Source organism: Littorina saxatilis, linkage group LG10 (assembly GCF_037325665.1).
Source record: "Littorina saxatilis isolate snail1 linkage group LG10, US_GU_Lsax_2.0, whole genome shotgun sequence".
Classification (NCBI taxonomy): domain Eukaryota; kingdom Metazoa; phylum Mollusca; class Gastropoda; order Littorinimorpha; family Littorinidae; genus Littorina; species Littorina saxatilis.
In genome coordinates this window covers 32,165,538-32,174,779 of record NC_090254.1, presented here as the reverse complement: position 1 = coordinate 32,174,779, position 9,242 = coordinate 32,165,538, and the positions used below count along the sequence as shown (strand labels likewise).

Below are 9,242 nucleotides of genomic sequence, written 5' to 3'. Positions count from 1 at the left end.
TATCACTCAAGGTGATTATGAACCGGTTAATTACTACTAATTAACTAACCACACCACGATCCACTCTCGCAGGCATACAATTAAATAGAGTCAACAAAAGTATAAGTTTCAGACGCCTGTTTATGTATAAACTCTCCACCTCCCTCGAGCCTTCACTCAAAATATGTTCCTTTTACGTTCTCAACACGTAAAAAAACCAGTGTTCACTGACAAAATGCCAGTAGTATGTAGAAAATTATAGTAACACGCTGAACCCGTGTAAATACAGTCAAATGAGAATGTTCTGTTCGAAAAGCTCTAGTTCATGCAGGGGTCTCACACCCCACGTTGTCACTACTCCAATGAAATCATAGATACGAAAAGACAACGGTGGTCAACGGGGTGCGTACGACATGGTGCACTTAGCTTTATCTCTGCTGCTGCTGCTTAGCCGGTATGCTGGTTAGTCGGTTCGCTGGTTAGCCGGTTCGCTGGGTAGCCGGTCCGCTGGTTAGCCGGTCTCCTGGTTAGCGTAGCTTCAACAGGTCCCGCCAGAGTCAGCCGTGCCGATGTTACGGGAACGTAACGAACGAACGAAACGAACGAACGAAGGAAGGCTGCAAACAGAAAGCATCGGTGCACTAAACATGTCAGCTACCCCTCACCCACCACCTTAAAACATGTCATCTTTAAATATCTCATCGAGCACGTGGGCCTGCACAAAACTGACTTTTTACAACAACAAAACAGCCATTTTCCGTCCTTCTCTCCCTATCTGCAAAAACCATATACAGATTAGTATTTTAGCGTCACAGAGAGTAAATTATGCGCTAACCTGGAAAGAACAACAGAGAGTATTTCATTCCACAACACAGACTCATCAACAGCGTTAAATAATGATTTATTACCTCAAAAGCCTATGATTGTAACTCTCAATGGAAGCAAAGTCCGCCTCCTCCCTGGAACAGTCTCTGTTCGTCAACAGTGACCCAAAACGTCCAGAACCCCTTGTCGAATCCTTATGCGAAAGCCATCGCCGACGAAGGAAATGTGACGACTTGTCCTCAGCAAAATACGTGGCAGAGGAAAGGAATAACTTGTGGAAGTTCCCCTAGAGTGCCGAATATGATACTCGGTGAAAAACCATCATACTCTAGTAACTGTGTGTTAGGTCCTTCCCCTTCTGCCGCTGGGTGTCAAGTGTGTCGTCCTTGAGTCTCTGACAGACCACCTAGCCAAAAACACGTGACTGACCTTGTCACCAAACCAGTCCAGCTATACACAGTTTTGCCTCCCCAAGCAGGAAAAAGACACGAGAAACTCAATCCCTGAAAATCCCGTGCGCGCTGTCAGCGAAAAAAACCGTCAGCCCTATGACAGCAGAAACCTGCACTGTGAAGCTCGTGCGTTTCAAAACATCCGTGCTCGGGAGCACTGTCAGCAAAAACTCTGCTGTGTCCAATATCACGCACAGGCGCTTTCTATCATACATTGACCCAGAACAGGCACTCCACTGAGTGACGCTTTCTTGGTCTCTGTCACCCGGTCGTGACAATGTATGCAGGCATTTGTTTGTCAAGCAGGAACATGCAACATTTTGTTGACCGTATGTGAGTGCGTGTGTAATAAAACCAACGACAAACAATACAAAAAGCTCCAGCTCTGCTTCTTCACCAGTCACAGACGCATTGCGTTGTTCAGCTTTCCAGAAATATATTTAACTCAGTCAGAACCGGCTTCATGAATATTTTATTTCAGGAAAAAGTCAATCGAATCTACACAAAAAAAGGTTATTGCGTTGTTCTGTCTTTGAGACTGTATCACGTAATATTGAGCTACTAGAAGAAACATGTCTGTGGCATAGTTTGACCCAACAGATAGAGAAGTCAACAGAGGTATTCTGCCGTCAGCAGCTTTATTGCTGTTTTGAATTTGATCTTGCATAATTTTATTACATAATTTTGCAACACACAAAGAAATCGTAATTGAATATTTTACGCAAAATAGAATAATTCGCAAACATGTTTGTATGAACAAATATTATTTCAAGAAAATATGAGTGTGAGGATGGACGTATTTTGAGTGAAGTAGCAGAAATTCTTTTTAAGTTCTTTAGCTACATGCACACGTTCTGTTAATTACGTTCTTAGCAGGGAGATCCAGATTAATAATACTGCTGTGACAGGTTGTGGTTTCCATACACACTTTGAATACAGGAAAACAAAAACAAAAACACAGTTAAAAAAAAATGTGCACATAATTATGATTAAAATATTAAAGTGTACAGAATAAAAGCAAGATATGTACAAAAACAAATCTCGTGGTTCTCTTGTCAAACCCACTGTAGTAAGCACAGAATAGGAGAGAAGATTTTGGAGAAGGTGGCTTAACCCACTGAAGTAAATGATCAAGAGGATTCTAAGCATCCAGTGCTAAAGCTCTCAAATCACAAGACATACACACTTGTTGTGGCTATCCGAACTGTTGATTTAAAAAACCATACCTACAAATTGTAAACATCTATTACAAAATTATATATATTGTATGGATCTGTCTTTGTAAAATATACTGTACAGAAAATTTTAAATAATCTGCACAAATCTCGTGGTTCTCTTGTCAAGTAGTAGGCACAGAAAAAAACCCAAAAAACCCTGTGTTTTGTCTTGTAAATGATACTTTACTAAATGTGTACAGTATTCTAAGAAAAGAAAAATGTTTCCTTTTTATCATATCAATTGCCTCCCTTGAATTTTATTTGTAAAATAATTCTGAGAAAAAAAGCTTTCTACTTAAAAGCAGTGCAATCAAGAAAATGGGTACAACCTGTGTGTATACCTTTATTCCTTATTCTTTTTATTTAACTGAGGATGTCACTACGCAGTTTTACTGATTTAAAAAAAAATTCGCTTCAAATTATCTCCCTTGAACAAACACTTCTTTTTACAATTAAATTTTGTTTACACGAAGAGGTAGTTTTAACTTAAGGGTATATATACAAGAAAACAATATTGCAACCTTAGATGTATTTACATTTGGATTAATTCCATTAAAAAAAAAATCAAACTATAAATGATAAATCAAAATAAAACAGATTTTGGGGCTGTGCACAAGCTGATAGGATTAAACACGAAAGTCGTACCCAAGAATCGTCAAATACTTTTGCTAACAGCTATACTTAAACATAAGAAAATATGATCTGCATCTCTTGTTATGAAGATGATGGCACTGGTCCACCGAAGTGCATGCCATATATGCTTTACTGTGCGCTCTCCCTCTCAATGGTCTTTCTCTGGCTGACTTGATTCTGAGGAGATAAAAGAAAACACATTCAGTACAAGCTGTAAAAAATAACAAAACTAGTATTACTTAAAGTAGCTGCTGGTTTCTGAGCATTTGATTGAAGGCCCAATCCGACTTGTAAGAAGTTTGCCCGACTGTCGCAGATTTGGTCAGGTAATTAGATGGAGTAAAATCATGCCTCAATTTGGTAACATACAAACTGCAATATTCTAAGGCTGTGAGTGAGAGAATACATCGGCGCCACTTTTTAAAAACTTTCTTTTTGTGTGTGCGCATGTTTTAGTGCCAAAAATGAAGAGGCCGAGTGCTCTCTCTGCAAAACTTGTGTGAAGCTTCAGAACTCTATCAATGGTTTGAAAGAAAAAACATACTTTTCCATTTTTGACGTTCTTGTTCCCTTCCCTGAAATTTACTGTCCGTAGGTTACCGGATTTTGTTAATGTCCGTGAAAACCTCAACTATTCATTGCTGAGTGCCTAGTGATAGCCATCCCCCCCAACGACCTAGCACTGCTGAATCCTGATCCTGGGGGGGGGGGGGGTGGGGGTAGGGGGTGGGGGTGGGGGGGTTGTTATTAAACCATCAGATTACAAAGTTGTAATGTGCAGATATTTGTTCAGGTGCCCACGATTTTCTATGTGAAAACATGTTGCAAACTAACATGAACCCAACCATAAAACGTGATGTAGGTGAGTAGCCCATCTAGAAAAAAAGAACCTGTTCTAATTCGGAATTAGAACAGGTTCGTTTTTCTAGATGGGCTACTCACCTACATCACGTTTCATGGTTGGGTTCATGTTAGTTAGCAACATGTTTTCAAATTCTCATCAGGCAATCACGGCTGACACTAAACACAGAACAGGTGGGAGAGACATAATTCAATTTACTCACCTTCCTTGCATTGTGAGACTGGCCATATGAATCTGCTGAAGTAGTTCCTGCACATATTTAATCAAATATGTATCTTAATAACGTGTTAATATCGCTTGTTCTAGCAAATCAGACTTGACAGTTTTCTGAAGGCTTGCACAATTTAAGAGCTTGCCTGTCCCCAATCATTACAATAAGAAACAACATCTAGTATGCAAGTATTTTCAGGGTATGAAGGTTTTAATATAATGTCGGTTCTTCTGGGGGCATGGAGAAACACCTTACACAAAGTAGAACATACACAACAAATTTCACACAATTGAGGTCACACCATAGTTTTACTCACAAACAAACAACAGCAATACAATAAACAGTCTGCAAACGCCTACATGTTGTCTACACTAGGTATAAAGAAACAAAGAAGCACATGAAGACGAGCTTTGTCAAGTAGACCATTATAGCGAATGAGCAACAGCTGATGATCCAAACCACCAAATTGACATGATTTCCCCTTCATATTGACGATGCATGACTTCAATTTTTCAAAGTAAGTCTCTTGGTGCGTTTACGGATACATTCATTGTCACAATTACGACATGCTAATGTCTAACCTGGGTAAACTTCAATTCATGACTTTTTTCAAACTGGCATAGAAATTATGAGCATACCAGAATTATTTTCCTGTTAGACTGTCTTCTTCTTTTTCTTCTTCTGCGTTCGATATTCAATTCATGGCTGTCATATCGTCAGGTCAGTGGCTGCCATGAAGTCTGCAGTCTTCAGTGTCGGACTGTCAAATGATATTGTAAATAACATAATTTTTGGGTAAAAAATCAAAAGGTATGAGAAATAATCCTTACTTTTTTTGTAATAACCCTCACCACCAATTGTTTTATTTCATTTCCATTTTAACAGATTTAGCACCTCTCCGAAAACCAGAAATACACTTTAAATCCCCCCCCCCCCCCCCCTCGGCCCCCCCTTCATAAACTAATTAAATAACTAATTAAGGAAAAAAAAATCCTTACATCATAAAAAATCAGAACCACCAAAACCACCCCCCACCCATCCAATAAAACCTGAATACAAAAACACTTCAAAATAAAAAATGAAAACATTTAATTCCACTTACAAAATATAAAAGTTGTTATGCTTTATTTTCATTATCTGTTTACAAACACATAAATTGCTGTGCAAATCTTTTTAAAAACATCAATGCCTGAGACACCAGTAACCTGTTTATAGTGTTGACCTTGTAGCTTTTCAGTTTAAGAGGCTGTTCTGGAATCTGCACTAAAGTCAAAAATAACCATGAATACCGTGGGAAAAATATTACATCACCAAGACCGAAAAAATAACACCAACCGACACTCCTCACCCTTATTTCACCCACTATGCCAACCCAAAGACTGGAAAATAATAATCAAATACAGAATGAACAAAAATGCTTGATTTCATTTCTTCAATGATAAGTTGAAAATCTTCATTCTTCATAATAATGTTATTGGCATAATGTGTAATTGCCACAATTTACAGAGTTTAATGAAAAAATGATGCGATAAAAATCAAAGTGAAAACATTTGTTTATAAACTGATACCTTATTTACCTTGTGGCTTGTGTGCTCCATGTTTAGGAGCGGCTCAAACGTCCTCTGCTCCTCAGTCTGCAAGAAATTAAGCGATGGCCTGAAGGAGAATGGAAAAAATCCTTTGTCAGCACCATGTGTATGTGTGTGGGTGGGTGTGTTAGATAAATAGGCGGGGGGGGGGGGGGAGGTGCAATAGCTACCACGCCTAATGCAGTCTGCATAACATGTGCAACACTTCTACAGAGCTTTTATGATACAAAGCTTCAAATAAGAAACACATTACAATCAAATGAAAGCTGAGCCTGTCATTGCAAAATAAGGAATATACAACAATCCAGTGGCATGTAAAATATTGTTCCTTCAGAAAGATGGCTCTGACAGCAGAAACAATTTAACTTGAAGTTTGAGTCCAAAATTATTTCTCTACATTAGTGAACGTACTTGCAGTAATACCCCTCACACATGAACTATTCACAGACTGAATAACAGTGTGTTCCCAATGTTGCTTCCGTGTGTCGGTTAGATCCATCTCGGTTAGATCCATCTGCAGAGTACGGATTGTCATCCGTTTAATATTAAAAAGGAAAAACAATCAGAACTTGTCATCAGTGATCAACCTACCTTGCAAGAGTGGGGTGAAACACTCACTTCCTGCCAACATGTCTGCAAAAAAAGGAAACAATGCCAATGAAAGCTTAAAATGATTCTTGTGTTCAATATGTGTACACGTGCTTCATTTCTGGGGTGAAAGTGTAAAATATATCGATGGATTGATAGAACAATATAGCCTCAAGTTCACCGCACCAAAAAATACTTATCAATCAACATTGTCATCACTCGATCAGCTATTCCATCTCTTTCATGTGTGTGTGTGTGTGTGTGTGATGGTGTGAGTGTGTGTGTGTTTGTGTACGTGTGTGTGTGTGTGTGTGTGTGTGTGTGTGTGTGTGTGTGTGTGTGTGTTTGTGAACAAGCTTTGAAAAACGTATGTTTACCTTGCTCTAGATCTACTGATTTTCGTAGGCGGAGACTTCTCTGCCGCGAGGGCGGCTTCGTTTCCCTGGCAGAATTCAACATCTTGTACAGATCTGCTGGTGATTTTCTTTTCCTCCGCTTCGTGAGTCACTTGATCCACAGATTTAACGAACATTGAATTTCTTTTAGTTCTTGTGACGGAAGTACAATCAAGGAATTAAGTGGGCATTCCTGAGTCCTCTGCTGACTTCATGTCCACAAAGTAAATCGCACAAACTTGCAGGGTTTGAAGGGTAGTTTATTACTTTGAAGAAGAACAGCTAGTCGTCGCTGCCCGTTCAGCATTCTTCGCGCGACAGTTTTGCAGAGGAAGGCAATGCAGTTTTTTTTCCCTGCTGAATGTTGCCAGGGTGCACAAACTGAGAAAGCATTCCCGATTTTCCACAATGTTCTACTTCTGCAGAGTCTTTTGCACAACATGATTTATAACTGCCAGTGTACGTCTAATTCATGATGCCTACCTGACAGCTGGGTCAAAAGTTACGTTCGAGAAAATATTCGAACTAAGTTCCAAACAACTCGAAGAGCAGACATGCAACATGTGGGATTTGGGCAAGCGGAAACGCCGTAGATCTAATGTCATTCAAGGGTATCGTAATGTGGGAATGTCAAGGCCAGTTTTTGACTGGTTTTGAACTGAAGTTGGGCTCCGAATGGAAATAAACACTTCCTCCAGCTGCGCGACCCATCGATAACAACAGTTGGAACTGGTAGGATGATGAACAGGTCTTGTGAACTGGCTACACACTGTTACGGTTCAAGTATAAGTTCAAAGTAAACACTCAACTGAGGTGGCAGGTAATGGCGGACTTGACTTCCTTCATAACCAAATATCACTCTTCTGACAAAAAAACGCAAATGCTATGTTAAACCGGAAAATACGTAAACCGGAAAAGGAAGCGCATCAAAACCAAAATGGCAGCCCCCATGAAATTCGAAAGGTCACGGAAACAAGTCGTGAATAGGGGTGTGTATAGGTTTCACTCGATGTGTTTGTGTTCGCAAGTAGATCTCAAGAATGAACGGACCGATCGTCACCAAACTTGCTGAACAGGTTCTATACATTCCTGAGACGGTCCTTACAAAAATGATGGGACCAGTCAAACACACGGTTAGGGAGTTATTGGTGGATTAAAATTATACAAGGCCTGGTATAGACGGACACCCCCGTTGGTCAAAGGGAAATAACCATTCTCACTGCCACCAACTGAGAAGGTTATTTCCCTTTGACGGGGGTGTAGTTCCTATCGGAGGAATTTCTTGTTTTTTACAAAATCACAGACTGATCGTTTTTGGTACATGCAACCAAGTGGAGGAAGACAGCAATACGTGTTTAAGTTATATGTGAGGCAAAGGAGATGGTAGCTTTATATCAGATCAACCTGTAGCGTACACGGTAGATTCTAGAGAAAGGTGAGAGACAGTCCTCGAGAGTAAAACAAAATAAAAATATAAACTGTTTGAATGGGCTGAGGAGGGCGGGGAAGGGACGCAACTTGACTCAGTCTGAACATATAACAAAGGCAGAGAATTGTTGAGAACACCAGATAGTGATTATAAAAAGGGAGTTGTGCGCAACAAATCTGTTTGCACCGGAACGAATAACAAGTATCAAATGCGACAAACATTTTTTGTCAGATAGAGAAAAAAAAATAGCCCGAGGAACAAAGCACAATCCAAAATAAACAAACAAACACACAACAAGACACATGGCAGCATGGTAATATGCATGTAATAGATCTTCATTTTGTTGCGAAAACAAGTGGCAATGCGCTCATGAATTATTCATGAGAAGCATTAACGCCTTCGCCCCTTCCAGCCTCTTGGATTATTTATCGCAATGGACAGCTCACAAGCCCACAAAGGGACATGTTTCATTCAACCCACCCCCTCATTACACCGTGCTTTGCCATGTCTTCAAATACAAAACATTTCATATTATCGCACGTTTCGTGTAAAGGCACGTTCGATTACCCTGTAGACTGTTCGGGTCACCACCTCAGATCGGACGAGGCTTTTTCGTGGGATGGCCATCCCTTCACTCGGTCACATACCAAAAGTGAACAGTCTGTGTTCTATCTGTGCACAGTGAGTGTTTTTTGATGAGCCATTTTGACTTTGGTCGCTACTCAGACCTACTTTGACATGCAATAACTATCAAACTATGCGTTTTAGAGCCAAATGCTTTTACAATGAGCAATAATTCAGCTCTAAAATGAGTGTAATATTTTGAAGTAATTCAAAAAAACGATGTTTTGCACAAATCTAGCTGGGTCTGCCACCTTAAAAGGCCACTATTGGCTTTCTTGAACTAATTTCGCGAAAGTTAAGCTTACCACAGTACACAGTCAGGGTGTTGCTTTTTAGTATGGGACCAAGTAGGGGGATGGTAGAATCCCATGCCTGGCCCGATCAGATATGATGAACCGAGCTGTATAGACGGGAAGGGCTATAACTTTAAAATGACTT

At 39.9% G+C, this 9,242-nt stretch overlaps 1 long non-coding RNA gene across 1 annotated transcript; it reads right to left on the bottom strand.

Moving 5' to 3' along the window:
• Positions 1–1,713: 1,713 nt before the first annotated feature.
• LOC138978602 (uncharacterized) lies at positions 1,714–5,076 on the bottom strand. The gene is made up of 3 exons (XR_011459742.1): positions 4,818–5,076; positions 4,171–4,217; positions 1,714–3,283 (listed from the first exon to the last, which is right to left on the bottom strand). It is a non-coding gene; the product is annotated as an uncharacterized lncRNA (long non-coding RNA).
• Between the last annotated feature and the right edge of the window lie 4,166 nt (positions 5,077–9,242).